Here is a 14,091-nt window from a genome sequence, read left to right as displayed (position 1 = left end):
ACTAAGTCATGATTTAGTAAAAACTGTGATATTGTATCATACCAGGATTTTGGTGCCTGCTTCAAATCATATAGTGCTTTTTCAGGTTTAAAAACGTGATTAGGAGTTGATGGATTGACAAAACCTGGTTGTTGTTCTACATAGACTTTTTCTTGAAGTAATTCATTCAGAAAAGCTGAATTCAAATCCATTTGATAGACTGTGAAGTTCTTGTAAGCAACATATGCAAGAAATATTCTGATGGCTTCAAGTCTAGCTACTGGAGCGAATGATTCATCGAAATCTATGTCTTCTTCTTGTCTAAATCCTTGAGAAACCAGTCTAGATTTGTTTCTTATCACTGTACCATGCTCATCAAATTTATTGCGAAATACCCATCTGGTACCTATGATATTCTAATTATTCGGTCGAGGAACAAGATTCCAAACTTTGTTTCTAGTAAACTGATTTAGTTTCTCCTGCATTGCTTCAATCCAGCTAGCATATTGTAAGGCTTCATCAATTTTCTTAGGTTCTAGCTGTGATTCTTCATGCAGTAACTCATTAATCATTTGGTTTCTAGTACGTAAAGGAGAGATAGGATTACTGATGACCAGCCCATGTGGATGATCTTTGCTCCACCGGGACACGGTCCAAAAGGATTTGTATCCTAATTTTTTGGGGTATCATCCTCAACTCAGACTATGTTTTTGTTGGAACACGTTTTCAGATCAGTGTGATATGATACCCGGAGCAGCGGAAGTTTAAAAATATTTATTTTCTTATATGGAACAATTCCATATCATGGATATCAAATCCTAACGATTAAAATCAACATGTAAAATAATAATAACAATTAATATTTTACCTCTTCAAGCTATGGCTTGATTATGGACACCAACAAGTTAATCTGCTCTTGTTGTAAATCCCAAGACCTGATGACTCGCTCGATCAATCTCCTGAATTAGGTCCACGAACAGAAAACTAAAACCCTCTGATTGATTGCACTAGAAATCAATCAGATGTTTATCGAAGAGATTTACAGATTTGATCTGTCAATTCAGAATGTAATTTTCCAAAAATCACAAACTGAATTCTCTCTCAAAAGGGAGACAGGATTTTCGAATTCTCCTTAGAACTCTTCTAGGATTTTCGAAAATTGCTCTGTCAATTATAGGTTATGTGTCTAATTTCTGTACTGCAATAACTTATTTATAATGTGGGCTGCTAACACCTTAGGGCCCATTAGTCATAAGTTCAAGCCTGACAAACAAAGCCCGCATGTTCAGAAATTAATATAAAATTCATCGTGACTCAGAATGATAAACCAATTTCACCATTGTGCATAGAAACCATTTCTGCAGCTTTTAAAGTCAAGAAAATTTTTTTGAATCCGAATTCAGTGATTTCCAAAAATGTCCATCCCTATGTCATTTTAGAAAATTCCACTCCCTTTTGTTAAGAAGTCCAACTTCTCTTTCGCTAAATTTAACTCTTTAAATTTAAATATCTCAACAGGTATTAGTAATCCATTACTTGTGTGACCCTCAATGGTTCAGGGATACAGCTAGTCGTGGGCTCAAAACTCCTTGTGACTTGGAACAACAATTTCCGACTTACCCATCGAATCATGGTAAGAGCGCCTAGCAACATCGCCCCATGATTCCCTAGGTATCACTGATAGTGCCTGCAAGAACCAGTAGGTTTTATTTATCATACAGTATGGTCCCTTCATACATATATCCCGATCGAATCAACAACCATTGGTACATCGAGAGTCGTTCGAGATTCGTTAACTATGCAATGCATCTTGAAGATCAAATAGTGACATCGCATGTGCTACTATGAAACCAAGTAACCTAAATCACATCGAGTACTCTGGCCAGAGATTTGTTACACTAATATCTCCTCAGATCGCATAGGATATCCACACTCGCAAGCGTGCGGTGAATCCTTGACAACAAAGCATCGACTCCTATATGTGTTGTAATTGTACCCAATCCCGACACTTGATGACCCTCATAGAGTCGGTAAACGAGTCAAAGTATAGTACTAGCATATAGAGTCTCCATGATATTTCAAGTAGTAAGGACTAATGGTGTACAACCAAAACCGCGGACTTATCCACTCAATTAATAATAACCACTTGGAAAGTCCGAATAGGGTAGTTCGATCATTCATCATATGAATATCCATTTGCATGCTTTGAACATCTCTATGTTCCATACCAATGAAATGTGGTACTTGGCATCGCAAATGCTAGTCTCAATCTCGAGCGATCCTTATCCTTATTTGCGGACGGCTCACTTGACTAGGAACTGTTTAGAATATACAGTGACTATAAGATGTGTTTCATGATAGTGATCTCTCTTTATTCACTATCTCATCTTACTTACACTACATTATATTCAGGGTCTTTATCAAAACAACAATAGTATATCACAATATAACATTATGAAGAAAGATAAAGAAAATGCCATTAATGAATGTAAATTATATTAAACAAAGATTGTTTACTATAAGAGACTCTCAAAGCCCTTAGCCATAACTTGGCTAGCGTGGCATCAACTCTTTCAATCTTCCACTTGCCCTATAGCCAACTAGTCATACTACGTAGTCTCATTGCTTCGCGATGTTTGTCAAACAATGGTCGTGGCAAGGGCTTAGTAAGTGGATCAGCGAATAGAGGCCACTCTCTCGACAGTGATGTCTCCTCTTTCCACGATCTCCCAGATGATGTGGTATTTCCTCAGTATGTGTTTGGATCTTTGATGAGACCTTGGTTTCTTTGCCTGAGCAACGGCACCAGTGTTGTCACAGTACACCGGGACTAGACCAACAGCTTCAGAAATTACACCCAACTCTTGGACAAAATTCCTCATCCAAACGGCCTCTTTAGTAGCAGCTGATGCTGCAATGTATTCTGCCTCAGTGGTGGAATCCGCTGTGGTGTCCTGCTTGGAACTCTTTCACGAGACAGCACCGCCATTGAGCATGAATACAAATCCAGAGGTTGATTTCGAGTCATCCACGTCACTTTGGAAGCTAGAGTCAGTATAGCCTTCCAGTTTCAATTCTCTTCCCCCATAAACCATGAATATATTCTTAGTCCTTCTCAAGTACTTTAGAATATCCTTCAGAGTTTTCCAATGCATTTGACCGGGATTGGCCTGATATCTGCTCGTGACACTCAGAGCAAAGGCTACATCCAGTCTGGTAGATATCATCCCATACATGATACTATCTATGGCTGACGCATATGGTATGTGTGTCATTTTCTCTATCTCTTCGTCAGTCTTGGGAGACATAGACTTGGATAGAGAAACTCAATGACACATAGGTAGATGTCCTCTCTTGGACTCATCCATAGAGAACCTCTTCAATATAGTGTCGATGTAGGTAGCTTGAGTGAGTCCTATCATTCTCTTAGATCTATCTCTATAGATCTGTATTCCTAAAATATAGGATGCCTCACCTAAGTCATTCATCGAGAATCTACCTGATAACCATATCTTTGATGACTGCAACATCCCTACATCATTCACAATGAGTAGGATGTCATCAACATAAAGCACTAAGAATGTCACAGCATCCTTAACTACTTTCTTGTACACGCATGGTTCCTCCGGGTTCTTGATGAAACCAAAGTCTTTTATTGTTTCATCAAATTTCTGGTTCCAACTTCTTGATGCCTTTTTGAGACCATAAATTGATCTTTGAAGTTTGCATACCTTATGCTCGCTTCCCATGGATGTGAATCCCTCAGGCTGCATCATATAAATCTCTTCCTTAATGTTTCCATTAAGAAATGCAGTATTCACATCCATTTGTCATATCTCATAGTCATACCAAGCTGCTATGGCAATAAGGATTCTTATGGATTTGAACATTGCGACTGGTGAAAAGGTTTCATCATAGTCAACACCTTGTCTTTGAGTATAACCTTTTGCCACCAATCGTGGCTTGTAGGTCAATACCTTACCATCAGGCCCAAGTTTTCTCTTGTATATCGGGAGGATCTACTAAAGACCAAACTTGGTTTGTATGCATCGAGTCTATTTCCGACTGCATAGCTTCAAGCCATAAATTTGAATCCGCATCAGAAATTGCTTCCTTTAAGTTTCTTGGATCACATCCAATGTCGGGTTCACTTTGATCCCCTTCAAGAAGTAAACCACATCGAATAGGAGGTCTAGAAGTCCTCTCGGATCTTCTATAAAGAGGCGTGTCGTTTAATGGTTCCTGAAGTGTGGGATCGTTATTTTGTATCTCAGGTTCTTCTTGAATTTCTTCAAGTTTCATCATCTTGCCTTTCTTATCAAGTAAGAACTCCTTCTCCATGAAGGTGACATTCCTCGAAACAAACACTTTTGTTTCAGTAGGATGATAGAAATAATATCCGATTGAATTCTTCGGATACCCTACAAAATAACATAAGGTGGATCGACTATCCAACTTATCTCCCACTGTCTGCTTCACATAAGCAGGACATCCCCAAATCCTTAAGTACGAATACTTAGGAGTTTTGCAAGTCCATAATTCATATGGAGTTTTGTTCACTGCTTTAGTGTGGACATTGTCAACAAAAATACCGTTGTTTCAAGCGCATAGCCCCAAAACGAAGGTGGAAGCTCAGTGAAGCTCATCATAGATCGAACCATGTCCAACAATGTTCGATTGCGACGCTCCGAAACACCATTTAGCTGAGGTGTCATAGGAGGAGTTCACTGAGAGAGAATCTCATTCTCTTTTAGATAGCCCAAAAACTCAGTACTTAAGTATTCTCCACCTCGATCCGATCGAAGTGCTTTAATATTTTTACCTAGTTTGTTTTCTACTTCAGCCTTGAATTCTTTGAACTTTTCAAATGATTCAGACTTATATTTCATCAAATATAAATACCCGTACCTAGAATAATCATCAGTAAAGGTAATGAAGTAGGTGTGACAAAATTTAGTACCAATACTAAATGGGCCGCAAACATCTGTATGGATCAAATCCAATAGATTTTGACTACGCTCAGGTTTTCCTTTGAAAGGAGTTTTAGTCATTTTTCCTTTTAGGCAGGACTCACAAGTTGGTAGAGAGTTAATATCAGACATATCAAACATTCCCTCTTCCACTAGCTTGTTCATCCTCCTTGAGGAAATATGACCTAGTCTAGAATGCCAAAGGTTTGCCGGGTTTTGACTATCATTTTTCCTTTTATTTGTTGTTGCCGGTTTATTAACATAATTAATTGGTACGTCTTTTAATTTTAAGTTATATAGATCATTTTCAAGTTGTCCACATCCAATCAAACATTCATTCTTGTACATGTTGCAAATCTCATTCGTAAAATTGCAAGAAAAACCATCTCTATCAAGCATAGAAATAGAAATAATGTTTTAATGAAATCTGGCACAAATGAAACATCTCTCAAAAATAGCTTAAAATTGTTTTACATAATTAAATAAACGTCTCCCAAAGCTTTGGCTTCAACTATGGAACCATTCCCGAGCCATAATTGGGTTTTACCCATCCTTAGCCTATGACTTCTTGTCATCATCTGCAAATCATTGCAAATGTGAGATCTACATCTGGTATCCTATACCCAAGAAGTAGTATTAAGGGAAACATTTATTTCAGTATAAAATATATCCTTTGCAGTTCGTAACTGCTCGATATATTCTATGTTGTTGCGCTTCCAATAATCGGGTTTCTTGCAGTGATGGCAAACTTCTTTAGACTTGTCCAGTTTTGCATGTAACATTTGGCCTTGAGATCATGGTCCAACCATTTCTCTACGTCGGCCAACCTTTCCGAAGTTACATTAGCCGGGGCTGTTTTCGGAGGAGCCTTTTCTAGCACTTAGAAAATCTTCTCTGAACTTAGAACACTCTTTAACTTATGGAACCATTCCGTATAGTTTGCGCCAGCCAGTTTGTTTTGTTTGAGAATCGAGAATAGTGGATTGCGCGAATTCATTGTAATGAAATACTGAAAAGAAACAGACAATAATCAGTGATTGCATAATTAATTTACTAAGACATAAAATATGGCGAGATTTATTTTATGAATTTCACTCCTACTATTTTAACGATTTCACTACCCTCTAGTGAAAACGAGAAACTGGTTTTTTTAGTGGAAACATGGAGTCCAATTGACAAATCATAGTCCCGAATAATATCAGCCAACCATAATTTTCAAAAGGTAGAGCCCAATTGCTTCCAAAGCAACCCCCATGCTTTTACCTCATGTCCAATAAGGACCCAATAATATGACGCCGTTTATTGTGACATGTCAAGATGACCCATCAATATTAAGTTGTGATGGATGGTCGCCATGTGGATCCCCAATAATATGAGCCAATCCAATGGGAGTTCCATCCAACTTACAACATGTGTCGATCCAATGTACAGCTTTCCGACGAACGGGCCCCCCCAATAATATGAGTCGGACCGTGCCCGCGGGTAGCATCTCATACATTGATCGTTGATGGAAGGTAGGAACATTTAAACAATATTTAAATTTCCTTTTGTTTATCTTGATATCAATTTAAAATCATATTTAAAATAAGGGATTTTAATTTTGAAAATTGTCTCATCTTTAAATAATTTGTATGCTTGCGGGATTCATGCAATTTAGTCTAAACATGCATACAACAATAATATCATATATTATATAAAGGATGATCGACCCCAATAACTAATCGACCCATGGTTGCCAATCACGAGTCTAAGTCCAATCCTAGGTGATATGCAAGTATGCAATGCAATTCTATTACATTGAGCTTCCAATTTACATTTCTTTGGTCTTTATTGTCTGTTGGGCCCACCATTGTCTTCAAATATTTATCTCCCACTAAGTCTAATAAATTTACAATAAATTTCGATGACAAGTAGGGGATACATATTTAAGGGTGGGAACGGGCTATAAACCAGGCCCACTTTTTTTTACAAATGACAAATCAAATTGGGCCATAAACCAAGCCCATTAATAAAACTCAACAACAATAATAAAAACCAAATGTAAACAACCTAACATACACCCATAAAATTGGTCATGGCAATCGATCATCCATTTATCCAATATTTAATTCAATAATTAAATCATTGGATAACATGCAATGGAAATTTAATTAAAAAGATAAAATCAAATTTTATCTAATATATTCATAAGATCATATCTTATCATCAATTGTACCAAAATAATTAATTTTATAAAATCTAATTTAACGGATAAAATTTATAAATTTTTCAAAAATTCAAATTTATCCAAAAATCAATTTTAAAAATTTTAGACTCAAACAATTTGATCCGATGCCTCGTGGACCAATCAAAACAATTTTTGATCGGACCAAAAACTAAAATTTCAAAAATTTAAAATTCATAAAAAATAATTTTTAATTTTCCGGGCTGCCCGGGACGTTCTCGGGCAGCCCCGCCCCCACGTGGGGCCCGGGCATGGGCAGCGATCAAGTTGCTGCCCATGGGCAGCGTCCAGCGCTGCCCTGGGCGGCGCCGATCGCTACCCGTGTTGCCCTTCAAATTTATTTTAAAAAATTTTGTTTTTGTTTCTAAAAACCCGAGGCTTAAAAATTTTGTACAATCAATAAATTTTAATCGTTTGATCTGAGAGCAACCTGTCTCTGACGCCACTGTTGTAACACGTTTTCATATCAATTTGATATGATACCCGGAGCAGCGGAAGTTTAAAAATATTTATTTTCTTATATGGAACAATTCCATATCATGGGTATCAAATCCTAACGATTAAAATCAACATATAAAATAATAATAACAATTAATATTTTACCTCTTCAAACTATGGCTTGATTATGGACATCAACAGATTAATCTGCTCTTGTTGTAAATCCCAGGAACTGATGACTCACTCGATCAATCTCCTGAATTAGGTCCACGAACAGAAAACTAAAACCCTCTGATTGATTGAACTAGAAATCAATCAGATGTTTATCGAAGAGATTTACAGATTTGATCTGTCAATTCAGAATGTAATTTTCCAAAAATCACAGACTGAATTCTCTCTCAAAAGGGAGACAGGATTTTTGAATTCTCCGTAGAACTCTTCTAGGATTTTCAAAAATTGCTCTGTCAATTATGAGGTTGTGTGTCTAATTTCTGTACTGCAATAACTTATTTATAATGTGGGTTGCTAACACCTTAGGGCCCATTAGTCTTAAGTTCAAGTCTGACAAGCAAAGCCCGCATGTTCAGAAATTAATATAAAATTCATCGTGACTCAGAATGATAAACCAATTTCACCATTGTGCATAGAAACCATTTCTGCAGCTTTTAAAGTCAAGATAATTTTTCTGAATCCGAATTCAGTGATTTCCAAAAATGCACATCCCTATGTCATTTTAGGAAATTCCACTCCCTTTAGTTAAGAAGTCCAACTCCTTTTTTGCTAAATTTAACTTTTTAAATTTAACTATCTCAATAGGGATTAGTAATCCATTACTTGTGTGACCCTCAATGGTTCAGGGAAACAGCTAGCCGTGGGCTCACAACTCCTTGTGACTCGGAACAACAATTTCCGACTTACCCATCGAATCATGGTAAGAGCGCCTAGCAACATCGCCCCATGATTCCCTAGGTATCACTGATAGTGCCTGCAAGAACCAGTAGGTTTTGGTTAGCGTATAGTTCGGTCCCTTCATCCATATATCCCGAACGAATCAACAACCATTGGTACATCGAGAGTCGTTCGAGATTCAATAACTATGCAATGCATCTTGAAGATCAAATAGTGACATCGCATGTGCTACTAGGAAACCAAGTAACCTAAATCACATCGACTACTCTGGCTAGAGATTTGTCACACTAATATCTCCTCAGATCGCATAGGATATCCACACTCGCAAGCGTGTGGTGAATCCTTGACAACAAAGCATCGACTCTTATATGTGTCGTAACTGTACCCAATCCCGACACCTGATGACCCTCATAGAGTTGGTAAACGAGTCAAAGTATAGTACTAGCACATAGAGTCTCCATGATGTTTCTGAAAGAGTAGGTGCCCGGTGAGCCAACTTGTGGCTAAGGGCTTTGATGACTCTTTGTATAAACAATCTTTTGTTTAATATAATTTACACTTTTATTAATGGCAATGACTTTATCTTTCTTCATATTGTTATATTGTGATATACTATTGTTGTTTTGATAAAGACCTTGAATATACTATAGTGTATGTAAGATGTGGTAGAACATGGAGATGTCTATCATGAAACACATCTTATAGTCACTGTGTATTCTAAACTGTTCCTAGTCGATTGAGCCGTCCGATAATAAGGATAAGGATCGCTCGAGTTTGAGACTAGCATTTGCGATGCAGAGTACCACGTTTCATTGGTAAGGAACATAGAGATGTTCGAAGCATGCAAATGGATATTCATACGATGAATGATCGAACTACCCTATCCGGACTTTCCAAGTGGTTATCACTTATCGAGTGGATAAAGTTCGCGGTTTTGGTTGTACACCATTAGTCCTTACTACTTGAAACATCATTGAGACTCTATATGCTAGTACTGTGCTTTGACTCGTTTACCGACTCTATTAGGGTCATCAGGTGTCGGGATTGGGTACAGTTACAACACATATAGGAGTCGATGCTTTGTTGTCAAGGATTCACCACATACTTGCGAGTGTGGATATCCTATGCGATCTGAGGAGATATTAGTGTGATGAATCTCTGGCCAGAGTACATGATGTGTTTTAAGAAATGGTTTCTTAGTAACACATGCGATGTCACTATTTGATCTTCAAGATGCGTTGCATAGTTATCGAATCTCGAACGACTCTCGATTTACCAATGGTTGTTGATTCGATCGGGATATATGGATGAAGGGACCGTACTGTACGCTAACCAAAATCTATTGGTTCTTGCAGGCACTATCAGTGATACCTAGGGAATCATGGGGCAATGTTGCTAGGCGCTCTTACCATGATTCGATGGGCAAGTCGGAAATTGTTGTTCCGAGTCACAAGGAGTTGTGAGCCCACGGCTAGCTGTATCCCTGAACCATTGAGGGTCACACAGAGTAATGGATTTTTAATCCCCGTTGAGATAGTTAAATTTAAAGAGTTAAATTTAATGAACAAAGAAGTTGGACTTCTTATTTAAGAGTAGAGGAGTAAGATTTCCTAAAATGACATAGGGATGGGCATTTTTGGAAATCACTGAATTCGGATTCAGAAAAATTTATCTTGACTTTAAAAGGTGCAGAAATGGTTTCTGTGCACATTGGTGAAATCGATTTATCAATCGGAGTCATGATGAATTTTATATTAATTTCTGAACATGCGGGCTTTGCTTGTCGGGCTTGAACTTATGACTAATGGGCCCTAAGCTGTTAGCGGCCTACATTATAAATAAGTTATTGCAGTACAGAAATTACACACAAAAGGTCACAAATTTTCGAAAACCCTAAGTATTTTCTCTAACAGTGGCCGCCCCCTCCCTCTCTACTCAGGAAAATCCAGCCTGTGAATTTTGAATTACAGTCTGGTTTAACGGATCAAATTCGTTAATTCTCTTCGTAGAAACTTCTGATAGATTTTCTAGTGCAATCTATCAGAGGGATTAAATATCCGTTCGTGGACCTGATTGAAGAACAGTTCGTCCACCAGTTCCAGGGATATACAACAAGAGCAGAGCAATCTGTTGGTGTCCATAATCTCGCTTCGAGATTGGAGGTAAAAATTTATAATTGTTATTTAATTTTTACACACACAATTTAATCGTTAAGTTTTGATACCCATTATGGAATCGTTCCATATAAAATTTTTAAACTTCCGCTGCACCGGGTATCAATTCTGATTGATCTGATCGCCGCGTTCTCCAACAGTTTCAAGTAGTAAGGACTAATGGTGTACAACCAAAACCGCGGACTTATCCACTCAATTAATAATAACCACTTGGAAAGTCCGAATAGGGTAGTTCGATCATTCATCATATGAATATCCATTTGCATGCTTTGAACATCTCTATGTTCCATACCAATGAAACGTGGTACTTGGCATCGCAAATGCTAGTCTCAATCTCGAGCAATCCTTATCCTTATTAGCGGACGGCTCAATTGACTAGGAACTATTTAGAATATACAGTGACTATAAGATGTGTTTCATGATAGTGATCTCTCTTTATTCGCTATCTCATCTTACTTACACTATAGTATGTTCAAGGTCTTTATCAAAACAACAATAGTATATCACAATATAACATTATGAAGAAAGATAAAGAAAATGCCATTAATGAATGTAAATTATATTAAACAAAGATTGTTTACAATAAAAAAACTCTCAAAGCCCTTAGCCACAACTTGGCTAGTGGGGCATCAACTCTTTCAGTTTTCTGGTGCAATAAATTCTTTTCAATCCTTGGTTCTTCATGATCTCGACCGACCTGGTCTTTTATTGGCTTAGTATTCAGGGGCTCTGACTCAATTCTTCCGAAGGGAGGCTCATCACTAACACCACTACAACAAATATCCTAATTAACCACACTAAAAAGACAACGGTTTTATACACAAACTGTTGTATTTTGACCTTTGACAACGGGTTTTACGAAAACCGTTGTGGTTGGCCATTTTTTTAATGAAAAACAACAACGGTTTTTAAAATACCGTTGTCCTATATATGTCAAAGACAACGGTTTTAAAAACCGTTGTCTATGAGCGGGTTTTTTATGGTTAACGACAACGGTTTTTAAAAACCGTTGTCTATGTGCGTTTTTTTGAAGGTTTAAGACAACACGTTTTGTAATCCATTGTGGTTGTTATTTTTTTATTTATTTTTATTATTTTAAAAATTATACACAATATAATACATATAATAACCTATATACTACACGAATTCAGGCTTAAGTGAAGAAGCGAAATAAACCCCCAATCCCTAGCCAAACCCGTCTTCCCCTTCAACCCAGCTCACCTCCGGCGCCAATCGATCGTTGGAAAATGGTCGTCCGACCTCCTTGCATCTAGCCCAAGCCTTAGCAATGCCAATCGTGACTTTAATCATGAGTTTAATGCTTGGATCGGAACTTCAGTGTCGCGACTATCACTGTGTAAGTTTCATTGCTTTCTTCTCTTGCTTCGTTCTCAAGCTTCGTGGTATTTTAGTAGATGTTGAGGTCTAGATTTATTGTTGTTTGGGCTTTCAATGAATGTGGAGAAAAGGGTTAAAAATCATTTAAGTGGAGCGTGCACGTCTCGAAATGATTGTTTTTGTCCGATAATTTCAGGTTGCTGCTTGCTTAATCGTGATGGTGAAACCGAATAAATTTTGTGTTTTCTACTGCATAGATTATTGACGAACTAATTTGAGTATTTTCGATACTGATTAGGTAAGATGCCGTAAAATTTGGGTTTTGTGTTCTCTTATTCTTTCTTCTTGGTTTATTGATATTGTGTTCCAGGTTGTGCTGCGAATACAAATATTTTGCCACCTCGGTACCTTCTAGCCTGTGTTTATGTTCATGTTTCAATTGTTTCGTCTGTGGTCAGGAAATGCTGAGAAGCTATTGAGCAAGCGAATCAGTGCTCTTGTTTGACTTACCATGGCGGGACTGATTTTGTTGCCAGTATTGTTTTTACTCTTGGTAGAGAATGGGATATCCGTAGAATCTGTTTCTAGCTATTTACTCAGGCTTGGAAGCTATGACATAACTAGACCAGCAGCTGATGTTAACGTGATGGGATATGCTAACATGGACAAGACTGCATCTGGTGTTCACTTCAGGTTGTGAGCTCGTGCTTTTATTGTGGCAGAGCCACAGGGGAACATGATTGCTTTTGTAAATCTTGATGCTTGTATGGAATCCCAACTAGTGACAATAAAAGTCCTCGAGAGATTGAAGACGAGGTAGTTATTTCTTCTTAAACAACTGGCTCTTCTATGTTTGCTATATATAGCGGAACCCAAGTCGTGGTGAAGATGAGATCACTAGCATATTTTGAAAAGGGTTATAACCTTGCTATGTAGTTTTTTATGGGGTGTAATAGTAGTTTCGTTAATTTTGTGCTATTTGATGTGAAAGATGTTCATTTTTGCTATTCCAGGTACGAAGGTCTCTATAACGAGAACAATGTAGCCATCAGTGGCATCCATACCCATGCTGGCCCTGCTGGCTATGTTCAATATGTTGTGTATATTATAATTTTTCTTATTACCTTTTGCAGCCTCTTAGTATTTTATCTCGTTCCTTTAGAGACATATACCACAGGATTTCCTCGGGGCAATGGACAGGGTCTTACAAACATTTTTTGAGCAGCTAAACTTTGTCTTCCGAATCCAGTGAGTGCAACTAGTTATTATATAGTTTCCTCTGTATCTGAGCATATTAGCATGTTGCATTATTTTTAGAGCTTAGATCTTCATCCAGTTTAAAGAAACTTTATTGCTTATTCGTTTGATTTATCTAGTAAACAAATTTAATATATGTTTTTGTGTTTTGAAAAAAATATATATATATGTCTTTGTAACTTTCTTGTTGCTGTTCGAATGTTGCATTATAAATGTTGCATAAATGTTGTATAAATTTGTATATTTATATCTGTGTGTGTTGTATAAAACAATGCCATCAATCTGAAGTTCTTGTTGGCAGGTACGTTTTGTAAGTTCGATTTCTTTGCTGGAAGATCAGTCGTCGCATTGGCATTTGGAAATTATATCAAGGGAGTGCTACTATGGCTGGAAAACCAAAACCACAACCGCAACCGCAAACGGAATCAGAATCGGAACCGCCGCAAACTCAACAAATTAGGTTCAGAATTTTTGATGGAACGGATATATGTCATGGGGTCTACCCACTTTCAACTACCATTGATACTATAAAAGAAAGGTTTCTGGTGTTGGAGAACGCGGCGATCAGATCAATTATGATTAATACCCGGTGCAGCGGAAGTTTAAAATTTTGTATGGAACGATTCCATAATGGGTATCAACCTTACGATTAAATTGTGTGTGTAAAAATTAAATAACAATTATAAAATTTTTACCTTTAATCTCAAATCGAGATTTAGGACACCAACAGATTTCTCTGCTCTTGTTGTATATCCCTGGAACTGATGGACGAACTGTTCTTCAATCAGGTCCACGAACAGAG

At 37.4% G+C, this 14,091-nt stretch overlaps 1 long non-coding RNA gene across 1 annotated transcript; it reads left to right on the top strand.

The window, feature by feature from the left end:
• Positions 1 to 11,899: 11,899 nt before the first annotated feature.
• Positions 11,900 to 13,845, top strand: LOC140867784 (uncharacterized). The gene is made up of 4 exons (XR_012145264.1): positions 11,900 to 12,051; positions 12,491 to 12,848; positions 13,195 to 13,280; positions 13,591 to 13,845. It is a non-coding gene; the product is annotated as an uncharacterized lncRNA (long non-coding RNA).
• Positions 13,846 to 14,091: the final 246 nt, after the last annotated feature.

The sequence above is a fragment of the Henckelia pumila genome, chromosome 4 (genome assembly GCF_033568475.1).
Source record: "Henckelia pumila isolate YLH828 chromosome 4, ASM3356847v2, whole genome shotgun sequence".
Taxonomy (NCBI): Eukaryota; Viridiplantae; Streptophyta; class Magnoliopsida; order Lamiales; family Gesneriaceae; genus Henckelia; species Henckelia pumila.
This window is presented reverse-complemented; position numbering and strand designations above follow the sequence as displayed.